Below are 18972 nucleotides of genomic sequence, written 5' to 3'. Positions count from 1 at the left end.
ATTATTATACAACACACAAAAAAGCACATAGCCATCATATTATGTTGTATGCATACATGTATGCAATAAAATATAAAATAAAGAATGGAAGGATTTATATAGTAAAACAGGTGTGCAGTGTCTTTGTAAACACTGGTATGATATTAAACAACTTTCGCTTTGTATTATATGCTTTCACAATTATTTTCAGCAAATTGAGAGATCTTGCTAGGAACGCAGGATCGACGAAGGAGGCAGTGCCTGTTCTGGATCAAATGTTATTTTTCATTGAGTCTGTTTGGGTTAGTGTTCAGTTTGTCATTTTTGGAAGGGAAAAAAACAAGGTCAGCTGTTATACAAATTGTCACTTAGTTTATTTTAGAAATGTCGAACTGAATCAGCACGTTATTATTATGTGATAACATTCTTTTAAAAAAAAATGAATTCGCCCTCTACCAGTCACTCCAATTTCAGTGCCTGGTGCCATTTGTCAATACCAGTACAACTCGAGTTGCTGTTTAGTTAGAGTGCACATGCAGACCCAATAAAAACAAAAGTTGCGTCAGGAACGTTAAATGATGAAGTATTAAGGAGAAATAAAATAGGCGACTATTCAAGATAAATAACAACGAAGACAATGTGAAAAATGGCATTTCACCAAAAATAGCCAAAAGTGTGGACAGAGTCCACCTGCGTCCACCCTCCAGTCTAACACCGGTTACTTCCTGATCAGAAATGTGAGCTCCAAGAGGTGGTGGGAAGCTTCAGTGATGTTTTTTCTGACTTGCCCAGTACAACGAATATTATTAAACATGCTTTTATTATTACTCCAGCAGGCGTCAAGGTCCGGGAAAGACCGTATCAAATCCCGGAAAGTCACAGGGGTCCTGTCGGCAAGGAGGTGGGGGAGATGCTCAAGCATGGAATCATTGAGCCTTCCCGGAGCCATCAGAATCATGTCTAAACTCACTCCATGTGCCACAACACCAGCTGCAACATATCTGTTGTACGCATGGCACTGCCTTTAATTTGAGTTCAAATGGCCCTAATCCCTTGAATTTTTTCTAGCAATAGGCAACACACTATTTGCATACGTACTGAACAAAACATTCTCATCCAATAGTCATGAAAAGTGGTAATACATTTTTTTGTGCATAAGTTATTGCCTAAGTTAACATTCTGGGGACCTTACACCTGTACGCCACACTTACATGTTTGCATATATCTGTAGAATTACTTAACAAATTGTGATTTTATTGCTCATTTTTATTCTATATTATTCTGTACATACTGGTGATATGTTATGGTCATCAACTTTGTCATCATAGCATAAGTATGTTACTGTTTTATTTTATGTTTTGTTTTTAGGAGTGAGAAAATAACAGTAATAAATCCTTCATCTTTTGGAGTTACTGGTTTATTTGTTTTGAAACATTGAATCCCTTTTTTGAAAGGTAAAATGAATGCTCAAACCTAGTTGTCCAAATATTTGTTGGAATTAGTATATGTCCACCAGTCTATGAATTCATGAAGTAGACTTGTTTCATTATACCCCATTGTGGCGGAGTGTCCCGCCCCTATTTATTATTATTCAGTTAAAAGCGCAGCGTCTTTTATTATTATATTTAAAAACCCCGTGAGGATGCATGGTTGATCAGTTACTGATTATCTAACTAGCTGACAGTCATGCATCCTTACCAAACACGTGCAGACTCTGGCCAAGGGGTAATAAGATAATTAACAACTAGTTAATCCCTCGGCCAGAGTATATAAACCTGCAGCTCTCTGCACTCGGGGTTGAGTGTAGAGAGGAGAGTACGGGGAGCGGAGAGAAAGAACAATATTTAAAAACAATTGCTAAAACGTGCTGAATTATCCAGCACGACACTTACTTGTTTGTTTGTTTATTCGTTTGGCCCTCGTGCCCTTTTGTTTGGTGTTTTGTTAAAATCATTTGTTTGTTAATAAATACGCTGAAGGCAACTGCATTCAGCTTCACCCGCCCATCCACTGTTGTTTGGTTTCTGTACTTCCTGGTCTGTGACGTCATCACACATCACCACTGCAAGCCAGACTGTCACACCCATCATTACACTGCAAAAACAAATTTGAATTTATAAAGTGACTTTCACGCATTGCCAAGTCCAATCGTACGGAATGCCATTTAGTTAAACCAAAATGACCCCAAATATATACCCATCTGTTGCAGGAGCAACGAGGGGCCTTGTGCTGAATGCAATTACAGCTCGGCCAGGCTCTCACTTTTATATGTCCCACACGGAGTGTAGACGCGTTGCTGGCTGAGGTGCTGAAATGAAAAAGAGCAGAAACTGCTATCCAAGGTGCTGAGGCTGAAGTAGCCGGGAATGGGGTGGGGTGGGGTGGGGTGGGGTGGGGGGATGGTGGGGTGGGTGGTTGGCCAGATGGGCAAAATGTATTTTTAAAAAGGTTTGTTTAGTAAAATAATTCTATACCACAGTGTAGCTGTGAGGCGCACTGTTTATCTTGGCTCTGTCCCAGTACCATCTCTATTGACCGTCAAGCTGTTTGTGTAATAAGCAACCGTTTATATGGTTATACATAAATACAGCCTGCATCTCCCTTTCTTGTGGTGAACCACGTAAACCTATTCTGTGACATTATAATTTCCTAGTCTCTGTCTTGGCATCGAACATGAAACACTGGTGAACTACAGCTGAGGTTCAGAGATAGCACAGGATGAAAGAAATGCACCATTCGTTCCATGTGATATCAGGAAAAATTTACCTGTATTATACTAATATACAGTAGACTGCAAAATTAATTGAGGTGTGACTAATCTCTTTTGACAATTCTAGGACACTGCATCAGTGATGCAAGTAGTAGAACTGGGAATTTAAAGTGACAGATACTATGAAGGTGTGTGGCGGAGTGTCCCGCCCCTATGTATTATTATTTGTATTTTTGTTTGCGGCGCGGGTAAAAGCGCCGCGTCTTTTATTATTATATTTAAAAACCCAGTGAGGATGCATGGCTGATCAGCTACTGATTATTTAACTAGCTGACAGTCATGCATCCTTACCAAACGCGTACAGACTCTGGCCGAGGGATAATAAGATAATTAACTACTAGTTAATCCCTCGGCCAGAGTATATAAACCTGCAGCTCTCTGCACTCGAGGTTGGGTGTACAGAGGAGAGTACGGGGAGCGGAGAGAGCGAGCAACATTTAAAAAAACAATTGCTAAAACGTGCTGGATTATCCAGCACGACACTTACTTGTTTGTTTGTTTATTCGTTTGGCCCTCGTGCCCTTTTGTTTTGTGTTTTGTTGTTTTGTTAAAATCATTTGTTTGTTTATTAAATACGCTGAGTGCACTAGCATTCAGCTTCACCCGCCCATCCACTGTTTTGGTGTCAGTTACTTCCTGGTCCGTGACGTCATCCACCTCACCACTGCGAGCCAGACTGTCACAAGGTGACATGTGCAGGTTCTACAGTAGATGGATCATTTAACACTAGAAGGACCGGAGATATACTCATACCTAGAAGCCCTGCAGCCGTCTTTCTGACGGCTGTATTCAAAACACTGTAAATAATAGAATGAAAGGAGAAAAGTCGGATGTAATTAGTTTTTTTTTTTTACGTCACAAACATCTGAACAACCAAAGCATATATATATATATATATATATATATATATATATATATATATATATATATATATATATATATATATATGAACATTTATTTTACAAATCAAAACAAGAAAATGTAAGTAAATAAACATCTGAACAGACATCGGTTTAGAACATACCTATTTATAAAACTGAAACGACAACAATACATTTTTAACTTTTCAACAGCAATCGGTTTATTATCAGATGAGCTAAAGCAACTGAACGACGTAGATACATAAACTTAAAGAAAAAAACATTTTACAGAAGCGCACAGCACAAGAAGTTATAAAAAAAAAAAGTCATAATTTATTTTTCTTTTTTTCGACAAAAGGGTATTCATTTACCTTGAGTCTAACGCTGTTCACAGTCAACACAGATAATATAATTCTCCACGCCACCTTTCTCCACAGGGCACAGCTGCCCGAGGTTTTATTTTTATTGCACTTGGTGTCTCTTGAGGCTCTCATCGGGGTTGCCAGCTTCAACTGTGGGTACACGCTTGGCAATCTCCCTCTGTTCCAAATGCTTCTTGCGAAGTTCCTGTGCTAACTGTAAAATATATTCTCTCCTTGGTAATTTCTTCTCTGTGCATTCTTTGTAAAGTACCCAGGAGCTGATGGCTGCTAGGTCCAATACATTGTAAAACAACTGAACAGACCACCATCAGGAACCAGCTTTCACGGAATACTTCCATATCATCTGATCCAAAACATCAACTCCATATTTTGTTACATTGTAAAACTCCAGTCTCTGGTATTTATTTTCACTAGTCCCGATGCTAACTGACTGACCAAAGCAGTGCAGCTGGCAAGCAGGCACCAGCCTTCAAAAGGCTGATTGAAAACAATAGACTGTCAGTCATTCACTCAGGCAGAGAGTAGAGACTAATCTAATTACAGCTAAACACATTGCGGAATGGTAAATAAAAATAATAAAGTAGAATACCGTTCTGTATAATCAAAATGCAATAGTTTTTTGAGTGGCCATCAATGTGACTGCTCCCGATGCATTTAGGTATAATGTAATATATCGCCTTTATTTCTGCACTCCTGTGTTTCATGCTTTGTGAGAATATTTAATACATACGGACAGAAAGGTACACGAATGTACAGCCCCATATGTGTTGCATGACTGGAGAAAATTACATTTTAAAACCAAAAACCGCCAAAATGACCGTCGTGGGGCTTCTAGTGTTAACATGTAACGTGTAGGCTCTGTAAGTCGCCTTGGATAAAGGTGTCTGCTGAATAAACAATAATAATAATATCAAGTTAACTGCTATGCTTCTTTGAGGGGAGGATCCCTTTAAAACTTTACCATGGTAAATGTCACATTCTCTCATGGTTTTCCATGTTTTTTTAATATGATTTTCCATACCTTTCTGTGCTTTACAACACGTACCTAAGTTTGCTCTACCATGCTTTCACCATGTTTTATTACACCCTGCTATGCTTTTACAATAGGATACTTTTATAACAGTTTGTTTAACATGGTTTGTCATTGCCTTCTCCGGTGCATGTGTATGTTGTATGTGTTTTGTTTATAGGGAATCGTAGCCAAGGGTGTAAAAACTGTATAAAACAGAAGGCACTTGGAGATGCATTTGAGAAGCAACAAGATCCTCCATGAACACACACTACCGCCATGTCCGATGCTTCTTCCAGAAATTGGTAACTGATATCACTGCTTAATTTCTGCTAGTAACTAGTGGCTTAATGATTAAGCTGTAAAAGTGTGACTTTTGATTATTGAATCAATAAAGGAATAAATTCTGCTTGAATCCTAGTTGTGTGCACTCCTTCCTACAGAGGAATACATTATTATTATTTATTTCTTAGCAGACGCCCTTATCCAGGGTGACTTACAATTGTTACAAGATATCACATTATACAGATATCACATTATTTTTACATACAATTACCCATTTATACAGTTTTTTTTTTTTTTTTACTGGAGCAATCTAGGTAAAGTATCTTGCTCAAGGGTACAACAGCAGTGTCCCCCACCTGAGATTGAACCCACGACCCTCCGGTCAAGAGTCCAGAGCACTAACCACTACTCCACACTGCTAGTAATTTAGTTTCCTTGCACACTTTGCTATACTCTTACTATGGGATAGGTGCAGATGAGGAGCCCGGATGCAAGATGTTCTTAGATAGACACAGATGACAGCACTCCAACTTGCCAATCAAGTCACAAAAACAAACAAGGGTTACAGAAAACGAAGGTCTATTTTAACAGCAGAGGCACAACAATAGGGCAACTTGTTAATGTATTATGTTAGCTATTATTGCAGACTGGAACAACAGGATATCCATGAACTGGAAAAAAACACAGCACAACATGAACGTACATGAAAAAGAAAGTACAGTATGTTTAAATCTAAACTGTACAGCCGAATTCAGGGAATACCAAAGTCATTGTATTTACCTTGCTCTTAATTGTATTATTACTTGTACTGTAATTCTTGAAATGTATTTGTTTACGACTGTAAGTCGCCCTGGATAAGGGCATCTGCTAAGAAATAAATAATAATAATAATAATAATAATAATAATAATAATAATAATAATAATATCTGCATATGCTTAGCACCTAGCATAGTGTGATCACCCAATCATTGAGTTGTCTGATATGTATTTAATGGCTGCGTTTACAGAGCCATTCTCTTCTCGCACTGTACTATTTTGTCACAGACTTCATTTCTCTTTTGCTATGACCAGAAGATGGGTTCCGTTCTTTTTTAGCTTGATAAACAGCATACCGTACCGTTTACGTTGTCATATGGGAGGGACAACTTCAAGAACTGTTCATATAACTGTAAAACTAGAAAACAAAGAAATCTCATTCCAAAATCCATGACTTGTCTTAAAGGCATTTTTCAGAATGTTTTGTGGTGCTTGATAATGTGATATTATTATTATTATATAGTATATTGTGACAGAGCAGAAGCTCTGCACACTGAGAAATGTGTGTTTTGTTTTGTATCAGCTATAGAGGAACAGACTGCGGCCAAGATGGCCGCCTTTGAACAGCTACACAATGTAAATTGGTTTGGAAATGTTTAGTTGTTTAAATGTTAAATTAGTTTATTGAAAAGTGTGGAATGTTTTTAATTGATTAATGGTAAAAGTGTAGAAAGTGGCCATGTGGTGACTGAATTATGGATTATCAATTAACCCCTGGCCACACACTATGAAAGGAAACAAAGAATTGTTTGTTGGGGAAATGGGTCAGTGAAGGTGTATGCCCAGACTGCAGTGGGAGAAGGAACAGTGATTCAAAGAGACCAGCCCTTACGAAAATATATCATGGTTTCACTATAAAAAAAAAACTAAAAAAAAAACTATAGTACAAAACCATAGTTTTTGGCGGAAACTGTAGTTTTACTATATTAATTATTATGGTAATTTACACTGTTGTATATACTATGGTTATACCATGGTTTGCTCTGTAGTAAGTACTATGGTTATGCCACTGTTGGATGTACTATGGTTATATCACTGTAGTATGTACTATGGTTATACCACTGTAGTATTACTATGGTTTTATTAACTATACTACGGTATATGGCAGTGCAAACCAGTGTTTGGAGCTTACTGTTTAAAATACCTGCAGGTGGGTTAGTTGGTTGGTTGGTCTTTGTCTGGGGGAAGCTAACACTGATTCTTTACTTGTGCTACTTGTTATTTTTTTGTTTTGTTTTGTTTTATCTTATTTGCTTTTACTCAAACAAAAGTCAGTATTGAGAGTTACTTACCTGAGTGAACCCTACAGTATATGACTTCTGAGTATAAAAGTGGAATGGACTTTTTTATCTTTGAATTGTCTGCCTTGAGAAGAAATCTGCCTTTTACATGACTTTTTACCTTTTGCGAGTTACTAATAAAGGATTTATTTTTCAATGAAATTTAATTCCATGTGTTGGAGTGTTCTTATGCTTATTACCTTCCAATCCATTCCATTGCAATATTAGGGCACAACTAGCTGTTTAATTGTTTGATCACTTGATAATTAAGTCAATGACAAAATTAAGCAGCTCATTGTTCCACTGACCTGCGCTGGAATGTATTGGAAGGTCGGGTAATGGATTACCCTGGTCTAAGGAGCCCTAGCTGACTGCTCAACAGGGCCCTGTGACAATCACGCAAATACAATCTGTAAGTTTAACTCACCCTGTTAAAGCTTTCCTGTAGAGCTTACTTTCAATTGTTTAGCTTCGTACATGCTGCTCCTTTCAGCTCCTTTAGTGGCACAGCTTGAAATTTGCTCAGGGTATAAACTATAAAATAACAGAAATGTACATTTAGATTTGTTTACCATGCATCAGAATCATGTTGTCCAGGAACCATTCATTTATAAATTGCATGAATAACAAGACACTACTGTGACAGAGATCGAATGTTGCTTGGTGTTAGATCTCCCTCTCGACCTGTGAGGGCACTGTGTAACGGGAACAGAGTACCCTTAACTAAATGGTGTGACAATTTATTCCATAGGATAGGTGGAAGTTGGTCATTTAGGAAAGGGGCGCAGCTACGGTATCCAAACTCAATGACCCAGACGGTAAACGTGTGGCATCTGAGGATTGGAGGAGCTGATGCGCTCGTTAACCTAGGGGTCATGAGCGAGGATATAAATAGGGGACTTAGCATGCGTGATCTGTTCCTTGGTAAATGGTTAGTGCTAAAAACCTACAAGTCTGTGTGCTGTTTCGTGAACCGTGAGTTTTGTCTTGTGTTTGTTAGTGTTTTGTTAACTGTCGTCTGTTTTCAATAGACTACCAGTTGCACGATCAGGAGCTGTAGCGAAAGCCAGCATAAACCCAGACATCACTTTCACCCCTGCATTTCACGGAGAACTGTATTACATCACTTGCACGTATTCATTATCACTAATAACTGTGTTTGTGTTTTGTGTTTAGTGTTGGTGTGTAAAACTGGACTTTTTGGTTACGGGTCAAACCCGGGGAATTACAAATACTGAGTGATACACGCCGCTGTATCACTCCATCATTATTATTTACAGGTGTTTGCCATAAGGCTCTGGACATTGTTAATTAAATCAATAAACACCCTTGCACCTGGAAATCATTGTCTCTGTTTTATATTCGCTCTGCACGGCACTCACCTGTATTCTCTCACCACTTTGCCACAACTACATAAATAAATCTCGAATATTTTATTAAATGGTTGATACTTTCTGTAAAATAAGAGCTCAGGAAAACGAGCTGATTATGAGAATATGAACACCATATGACTGTTGTGTTAACATTGGTGGTAGCCTTTATTGCATTTAATAAATCTTCCATACAATATTGTATATCATATGTTGACACAGTGACCTCTACTGGCTCGCCATAAACCCTTGCTGATGTAAATGAGGCGCTGAATTTAAAGAAACTTACTTTCCTTTTAAAGTATTAATGCATTACACAAGCAAACATTATCTGGACTCATAGTATTAAATGTCAAATCACACAATGAAGCACCCAAAGCCTAATAAATAATGTGACACATATACCTACCAAAAATAGCATTGACTTTCTTGGTGTTAAGGAGTTTCTTTGGCCAGTTAAGGAGTGAGTGGCCAACTCATCGCGGCTAAAAATAGCTGCTAGAAGATCACAGACCAGCTTTGTCGGTTGACTATAGTTGCACCTCCGTAACAGAGTACGGTTGACCTCAACATCCTCACCAATCAACACCTGTAATTCAAGGAAGTAAATGTATCCACAGTGTAATAATCCAAGAGCACTAGAGACATTTCCTGGACCATCCTGCCTCATAAGGGCCACTTCTTATTCAAAGTTGTAGCCATTAACAATATTGCAAACAAATGTAGCATTCGCAACAAACCTTATATTAGAACAATATTTGGAAATTATGTTGAGCTAGTGACAAAATATCTAAGTATGTCAATCCGTTACCAGTTATTACCATATATATCTGATCACTCATGGTTTCATTAGAACTGTCAGAATCTAATGAGCTTGATTCAAAAGATGAGGCAGAAGGGGAAGGGGGCACAGCTGTTGCAGATGGGATAGGATGTCTTGGCGATGTCAAGTTCTGTGGACAAAGCTGTCCACTCAGGGAACGCCTCAATTCTCCAGCTAGGCTTTGCAAGTCTATAATACAACAGCAGAGGGTAAAGCATATTCTTATTAAAATTGTCATCAGCTATGTCATGAATGATAACATTTTTTAATACTTGTGATCTGTTATAATTTGTCATTTGAATAAAAATCAATGTGACATAATTGTTAGCTTCAACATATAAATAAGAGGGTACAAAATGACAAAACTGTCACATAGTTTTTCACTCCATAGATAATCAACTAATGCAATTCTCTTGAATACTGATAACTCAGAATACGGCTCGCTGCTCTAGTAGTGAACCACAAGGATACACTTTACTCAAAATAAGATAGAGAAGCTTACCATTCATGGCACCTATCTGATTGGACAATCGTTTCTTGTCTTCCTCGAGTTCCTCAATCTTCTTTTTAAGTGGAGTGCACTTTGAACAGAACTGCCCTTTGTCAGCCTAAAGAATGAATTTAATCCAAACAAGTATTAGAATTTACATGTTCAGTTTTTAATTTCTTAATAACAATCTCAAGCCAACTAAACATTGAGGGCCCATGTGAGAAGTGTTATAATTTTAAGAAAATAAGATATGTCTGAAAAAAAATTTATATTGAGCATACCTGATCATCTCTTGATGTAGACTGGTCATCATACCTCAATTTGCTGTCTTAAGGAGATAAAAACAACAAGATGTTATGTCTCGAAAATTTTACAGTGAAGTATCACTGTAATTCAAATATTTAATGTTAGCTTATTGGGAATTGTTCCTTTCTCCTTGCCAGCAACTTGGAAACAAGATTGGTACTGGAAGCACCACCTTTCTTCTGAACCTATAAAAACAGGAAATGTATTATCTGAGAAAGGAAAGTACGGTACAAAATGTTAAATAACATGATATGGATTCCAAACAATAACGCCAATGGTCATGTTTTGGATTAGTTAGTGAGGTGGAATAATTGTGGTATAACATGCAGTATCCAATGTTACAATTTTATGTGACATAGCAATGAAATTGCAGCAATTTATAGCATGTATTGGCCTATTACCTTTTTTCTTAGATAGAACCTCCTGATCAGAGAGACTCATCTTCAGAAGAGAATTGTGCAATCTTCCTCTTCCTCATTCCTCTGACTCCGAATCGATCTCTTTGCCAGCTACTAAGCGGTTTCTTTTTTGTTGAGAAGCTGTTCATTATCTTAAACAAGAAACAATGGGTTAGGCATCTAGGCCTACCCTTGACAAGAATCAATGAATTAGGTTAACGCCCCTCTGCAATTGCTGTCCCCCACTTATCAAAACATCCAAAGAAACTCATTAAAACAATACAACCACTTTCTCTTCTACAGGTCCTACTGAAACCACAAAAGACTGCTAACTTGTATGTAAAGTTAATCACCTTCTAGTGATGGTCAATATTACTAATGAGGTTCAACATAACTCTTGCATAAACTTGCTGAGGGTTTTTTTTTTAATATTATTAATGCCACAATAATGAATGGGCTATGGATGCTAGCTAGAGAAAGATAGTTGCTTATATGTAACTGTGGCAATGTGCCCCGCCCCCGTGTGCATATTATGTGTTGTATGTTGCGTGCGTGTGTTAATGTTGGTGTATAGTCATTGGTACACGGGATATAAATGGGTCTATGTTTCACATGTGAGTTAAAATTGTATAATTATATTTAGGCACGGGATTGCACTATCACATCACGTGCAAGTAAAAAGTAATAGTATGTGAGCACGGGATTGCACAGAATTAATTCACGTGCTGGGATTCAAGTGAATAATTAATTAGTAATTGAATCCCAGCACAACAGTATATATAGATGCACAGTTCTTTCACTGGTGGTTGTGTGTTCGGTGAGTGGAGAACGGGATAGGAGACGGAGGTAATATTTGTCATCGTAATAGTAGTTAAATCTGATCACCGTGTTTTGTCTGTTTAGTCCGTTTTGTTTATATATTTATTTTGGCTCAAGTGCCGTGCCGTGTGTTTTTGTTTGTACAACCTTTTTTATTTTGCTGTTCTGTTTATTTATTAAATGCTGAGCGAGACCATTCGCTCAGCTCCACCAAACCACACCTCTCTGTCATTTTATTTCCTGGCTCTGGTCTGACGCCACCCACTCAGGCCGTCTTTGTGTCAGTAACAAAATCAAAATCTGAAGTCAAAATACAAAATGTACTGTATACAGAATAATAATAATGATTCCATTAAGAGTATAGTATTTCACGAAAACATGTACAAAATAATAATTATAATATAAAACCCTCCCTATACTGTTTTCTAAGTGCAAAAATAAACATAATATTTAAAAATATGTTAAGCAGAAAATATGTAACTTCTTACTGTCTTCAGTTCAAAACAGTACCATCCGAGACCAAGCTTAAAATTAAGTGCCAACCAGGGAAATCTTAAACTTAGCAAAGACAACAGAGGGGATATACAGTATTGTATGTGATATACAGTATCTACAGAATTCAGCTGCATGACGGCCAGTGCTGAAAATTGGGTACAGCCACGCGCACAGACGGAGCTGCATTATGGAGATTTTTAAATGGATTAAAACAAATAATAATAATAAAAAATCACCATAGGTGATAGTTGCTTTATCTGTAGACAGCAGAACCTAGTTTGCCAGTGACCCTTCAATGACACAGGTATGTAGGCATATACTACAAAGCACTTCAAATAAGTCCCCTGTTTGTTTAGAATGTACTTATTTTCATTGTCCCTTGGAGTCCGTTATAAGTGCAGTGCAAACATACTACTCTCTGGATTGACAACTCAGGCTAATGGACAATATATCAGCCTAAACATAAGAACTTTATATATATATAGATATAGCCTAATCCAATGCACAAAAAGAGGGGCTCTAGGCTTACCTGATATTTCCAAAATTTGAGCTGGATAAAGCTTGTTGGACGTGGTGGCCTTGTCTTTCTTATTTGATTGCTCTGGCCATTTTACAATACTGTCCTTGCTAAAATCCCACTGATCAGGGTACAGCTCATAAAACGAAACTCGACAGCGGGTATCTATGCAATTTAGGTCACCAACAGATACAGACTTTTCCTCAAAAAAATCAAATAGAGCAAACATTCTCTCTGTCAGCGTCAAGTATGTTAGGGTCTTTCATACACAATTGGTTTAGGCGCCACTTTGACTGCGCATGCGCTCGGGGAGCAGACCTGTTGATAATTTAAAGAATTAAGAATAATTATATTGTATATTAATTTAATGGATTATTAAAATATTAGCATTGTACACTGAAACCGATAACATAGTTTTGTTTTTCAAGATAAACAAACTTAGACCGTTGCTAAGGAAGTGACGTAGTCACATGTACTTTGTGTAATATATTTTAATGGTTGAAAAATCTTGTAAGTTGTCTTGGATAAAGGCGTCAACCAAATTAATTATTATTATTATTATTATTATTATTATTATTATTATTATTATTATTATTATTCTCAATAATAATAATAATAATTTATACATGCAGACATTTACTTGATTCAACATATTATTGGTTTCCGCAGTCTTTTGTCCTATAATGGGTTAATCATTTTTTGTCATGTTGGGTTTTTAAACCCTGATGAACAAACTCCATAACCATAGTTAACACATGCTTTCAGAACCATGGTTAAAATTCAGAAACCATGGTTCTGAAAGCATAACTACAGACAAACCAAGATGGTACCATAAGATAAACATAGTTACAATGGTATTTAGTACAGTAACCATGGTTACCATAGAAAAAACAAAGGATTTCGTAAGGGCGGGATAGCTGTTTGATTTGAATATTGTTTCTAGAGTTTTGTTTAAACCTTTGTTTTGTTCATGTGCTTGTTTTGTTGAATGTAAATAATAAAAGTGCACAAAGGAGCGCTAAACCGCAGTTTCTAAGTCTGGGTTTGCTATTCCTGCCATTGACCAGCCTTGACAGCCCGCCACAACTTAACAGTTTAGTAAAGTTTATTTATACAACCACAGTTTGCAGGTACAAATATTACCTTTGTAATATGAGAATAAAATAACTAGATTAACCCTTTCAAGGTCTCTCAAGGTCCCGCCTCAGCGCCGAAAAAATAATTCAGGACTGAGAACCTAAATTGAAAATGTTATAATAGGTTGCCAAAGCTGTTTAAGAAACTTTGCTTTGCCATTTTGCTCTGCTAAATGGTTAACAGTCTGTTTGTAATTTTAACTTCACATAGCCCACCTCAAATAAATGCAATGACGCCCACCTTCATGACACAGACAAGTTCCTTGTAAACCCTCCTAAAAAGCATTTGTTTCCATTGTAAATATGGCTAAAATACAGATCTTTTTTTACATATCTATTTTACTTTGTGTTAGCAAACCATTTCCCTTAGATTGTAACCTGGGGGTGTTTGTTCTTGTTCACAAAACCCCCATTTCTAGTTAGTTTATCTAGAGTTTCACTTTTAACTCCCACATTACAAGGGCATGAATTAGTAGAATCCCATAAGGAAACAATTTTACAAATCATAAACAAACATTTATTAATGCTAGGAATGTACTGGCTTTAGCATATGGCGCAGCATTTTTAATATGAACAATACATTAATCTGGTGTGTATTCTGGCAACAGCATCCACGCAACATGACTGTAAACGTAAATAATACATTACAAAATCTATAAAATTATGTCACAAGGCTGGCTGAGTGGTGACACGTCATACCCGGAAGAAACACAGACAGACAGTAGTGGTGAGTAAAACTGAGACGCAATGGTAGCGTTCAGAAGGTTTATTGCAAAATAAAAAGGTTTTAAACACAAAACAGAACACGGCACTTGAGCCAAAATAAACAGATAAACAAAACGGACTAGACAGACAAACACGGTGAGCAGATATTTTATCTATTCTTTTTAACTTTAACTTTACCTCCGTCTCCAATCCCGTTCTCCACTCACCGAACACCCAACCCCGAGTGAATGAAACGTGCATCTATATATACTGTTGTGCTGGGATTCAATTACTAATTAATTATTCACTTGAATCCCAGCACGTGAATTAATTACGTGCAACCTCGTGCTTAAATACAATTACATCTTAAATAACTCGTGCTGCACACACCCATTTATATCCCGTGCAGCCATCTCTATACACCAACATTTACACACAACACGTAACATATAAACAAACTACGCACAAGGGTGTGGCCACATTGCCACATATACCCTCCCTTGTGCGCAGCACACATGGCCTCAACGGCCACCTCCCCCCTTAAAAACCCAGCAATCCAGAACAAAGTCTCTGGCTGGGAAGGGAGGCTTCAGTGGGCCCATGGCTGGCAATGCTGTCAGCACCCCTGCCGGTAGTGGCACGGCTGACAGCATGCTGGTCCACTCCTGCAGCGAAATTGCTGCGGGGGATGCTGGTCTCCTGACCTCTCCCCCTTTCTTCGTAGCCGGTAGCTCCCTCCTGTGGGGCTTTGGCCACAAGAACTCCTGCAGCGAAACTGCTGCTGGGGAAAGTGGTCTCCTGACCTCTCCCCCTGTCTTTGTAGCCGGTAGCTCCCCTTTCTGGGGCTCCGGCCACCGTACTCCCTGTGGTGGAGGTGCGGGAAGCAGAGACAGCTCCTGCTCCTCTGCTCCTGGTGGTGTCGGAACCAGCAGGTATTCACCCACCCTCTGCTGGTGGAGGTGGGAGGGGCCAGCAGTCCTCCCACAACAATGAAGGTGGAACCAGCAGGTATTCACCCTCTGCTGGTGGAGGTGGCGGAGGCAGAGGCAGCTCCTGCTGCTGTGCTCCTGGAAGTGGCGGAGGTAGAGGCAGCTCCTGCTCCTCTCCTGAAAGTGGCGGAGGCAGAGGCAGCTCCTGCTGCTCTGCTCCTAGTGGAGGAAGCGGCAGCTCCTGTTGCCCTGCTCCTAGTGGTGGAAGCAGTAGAGGTGGGAGCAGCGTGTAATCTCCTGGCGATGGAGGTGGGAGCAGCGTGTAGTCTCCCCCTTTTGCAGGGGACTGGTGCTGCTCTGCCTCTCTTGCAGGGAACTGATGCGGCTCTGCCTCTCTTGCAGGGGACTGGTGCGGCTCGGCCTCGGAAGGGGAAACCAGCAGGCATTCTTCCTCTGCTGGTGGAGATGGGGACAGCAGGCATTTTCCCTCTGCTGGTGGACATTGGGACAGCAGGCATTCTTCCTCTGCTGGTGGAGATGGGACCAGCAGGCATTCTCCCTCTGCTGGCAGCTTGGGTCCTAGGGCTATAGAAGCCCCGACTTCCCTCTCTTTGGGCTGTGGACGCACCGACTCCCCCCTCTTGGGCTGTGGACGTTCGGGCTCCCCCCACTCAGGCGTAGGACGTTCGGGCTCCTCCCACTCTGGCGTAGGACGTTCGGGCTCCTCCCCCATCTCTAGGAAGGTGCAGCTGGCCATGAATCCTCCTGCTGGAGACCCTGCTACCTGGGCTGCTGTTCCACTTATAGCTGCCTCCAGGTAGCTGAGGACCAACTCCACACCTTCCTCCCAGGTGCTTAGGGTGTGTTCCCTCCCATAGGCCTCCCATCGCTCCCTGTCTATCAGCCACAGGATCCGGGTGGCTATGGGTTTAGACTGGGCCTCCAGCCCAGCATTGTCCAGGATCCAGTCCCGTAGTTTCCTGGCGTCTTCTGCCATTGTCATTTTTTTTTCCAAAGAAACTGCGGTACTCTTTCCGGCCTGAGTCCCACTTCCTAACACTATATGTCACAAGGCTGTCTGAGTGGTGACACGTCATACCCGGAAGAAACACAGACAGACAGTAGTGGTGAGTGAAACTGAGACGCAATGGTAGCGTTCAGAAGGTTTATTGCAAAATAAAAAGGTTTTAAACACAAAACAGAACACGGCACTGGAGCCAAAATAAACAGATAAACAAAACGGACTAGACAGACAAACACGGTGAGCAGATATTTTATCTATTCTTTTTAACTTTAACTTTACCTCCGTCTCCAATCCCGTTCTCCACTCACTGAACACCCAACCCCGAGTGAATGAAACGTGCATCTATATATACTGTTGTGCTGGGATTCAATTACTAATTAATTATTCACTTGAATCCCAGCACGTGAATTAATTACGTGCAACCTCGTGCTTAAATACAATTACATCTTAAATAACTCGTGCTGCACACACCCATTTATATCCCGTGCAGCCATCTCTATACACCAACATTTACACACAACACGTAACATATAAACAAACTACGCACAAGGGCGTGGCCACATTGCCACATATAAACATACAGGAAGGTATGTTTTTTTTAATTCAAACATTCCTTTTCATGGGTCATGTCAAGGCATAAGAAATTAATAGCCTAAAAAAAAAACATCAAACAAAATCACAATGGATAAGCAACCAAGGTCATATAACAAGCATGTGATGCATTGAGATGCATTGTTATTGCAGTTTTAATTTGGTTTGTGGTCTCAGGGCTCTCCAAGGTCTACACTGCAGGAAAACAACCACTTATACTATTTCTACATTATGTAAAGGGGAACAGATGGGTCATTCTGTGTCAACTCAACCAGGGCTTCCCACCTCGGGATTGTGATTTTGCTTATATTTTGTGTAGTGGAAGATACAGGTCAGGTATGAAACCAGGCCAAATATTTCAGCTCAATGTCATAGTCTATGTCATTTACTTGAAACACATCTCATTTTGGAGAAACCATAAAATGTGTATAAATAAATAAATCCATCACCTCTAATTTCTTCTTTGTTGCCATCTTTAAAAATGGAGTTCCGAAACAAGCATTCATGGGTTATAGATGAGAGTTTGAAGGACTTGGTAATCGGTCTCCATCTGTTTTCTTCAGTGGTATAGAAAAAGGTATTTCATGCAATTTTTGGGTATCTAAATTACAGGTACAACTGCGTGTGACACAATGTTCTTGAAATCTGACTTAAAATTAAATGGGCAGAATAGATACCGGTTTTATGACATGCTTTTGAATGAGTCTTGTGATGGATTGTGACTTGCTGTCAACTGATTAAAGTCTTTATATAGTGGTGGTGCCCCACCTGGACAGGGGATTATTAAATTGTGAAAGAGACTACCAAGTCAATTATCTCACCACAAGTCCTTCAAACGCTCATCTATAACCCATGAATGCTTGTTTCAGAACTTTGTAAGAATACATTTTTAAAAATGGCAACAGAGAAGAAATTAGAGGCCAACAGTCCCTCTGTAGCCCTATGACTAAGGCCCTGTGAAAATCGCAGAAATTTTCTTTAAAATTCACGGCAGTGTCACGGATAAAGTATCGTATTTCACGGAATGTGCACGGAAATATGTTATAAATAAAGTGTACATATTATTATTATTTTTTAAACAGCAAATATACAGATAAATGCACTGACATCAAAATTAACATCAGAGTTATTCAAGCACGGTACAATAGCTTGTGAAACAGTGTTGTAATTAACAGCCTGTAGGTAAAGTGTATCTGCAAGGACAGCTTTCAGTTCTACATCAGATGCATGTTCACCATTTAGGTCTTGCAAAACAAATACAATGTGTAACCCATACTGATCTTATGCATCAGTCGACTCATCAGTGACCACTGACAAGCAACCAGACTGTTTTACCAGTTCCATAATCTCCTGGTTGTGATACTCTGCAACTTTAGGTAAGTATTCACGTCTCAGTTGGGCTGATGAAGGAATCACTCCTCCATTTGCTACACTCTGTCTGAAGAATTTCCGTAACTTTTTGTTGTCCAATTTTTCAAAAGGGATATTTACGCAAACAAACGCCTCTGTCGGGTCAAAATTTAATAAGTGGACTTTTGGAATATGGAAGTCACCGTTTTTTTGGTTCTTTGCAAGTAAAGCAGTCGCAGTACTGCTCTGGATTTCCGCTCTGGATTTCCTCCAGCATGGATGTAATTGGTTGATGAGTCGGACAGTGGTCGGAAACGACGGGAGGTTATATATTAAGGGGGTGCATGAGCCTGGGGACAGTCCAGCACTGAATGAGAAACTGTGGGCGCGACTGAGCGAGCATGTGAGCTGTGACTGGAGAGAATATGCAGTTAAAGTGCCAAGACTAAAACATAGGGTTATTATTTTTGTACCGTGAATTCCGGCCCCTGACAGGAATTCTCTGTAGTTTCAAATAAAAACATTTTGAGAATTCAGCAGTGTCCCTGAGTACTACTTCCTAAACATGAAAACGTTACAATATACTAAATGAACGGATCAAGCTTATTACAATAGTCTGCAAAATTAGATGAAAGC

The 18972-nt window shown here is 39.3% G+C and overlaps 1 long non-coding RNA gene across 1 annotated transcript; it reads right to left on the bottom strand.

The window, feature by feature from the left end:
* Nucleotides 1-7822: 7822 nt before the first annotated feature.
* LOC131704958 (uncharacterized) lies at nt 7823-9586 on the bottom strand. The gene is made up of 3 exons (XR_009310070.1): nt 9575-9586; nt 9163-9342; nt 7823-7917 (listed from the first exon to the last, which is right to left on the bottom strand). It is a non-coding gene; the product is annotated as an uncharacterized LOC131704958 (long non-coding RNA).
* Between the last annotated feature and the right edge of the window lie 9386 nt (nt 9587-18972).

Source organism: Acipenser ruthenus, chromosome 33 (genome assembly GCF_902713425.1).
Source record: "Acipenser ruthenus chromosome 33, fAciRut3.2 maternal haplotype, whole genome shotgun sequence".
NCBI lineage: Eukaryota > Metazoa > Chordata > Actinopteri > Acipenseriformes > Acipenseridae > Acipenser > Acipenser ruthenus.
The sequence above is the reverse complement of the archived record's forward strand: the minus strand, read 5'-3'. Positions and strand labels throughout refer to the sequence as shown.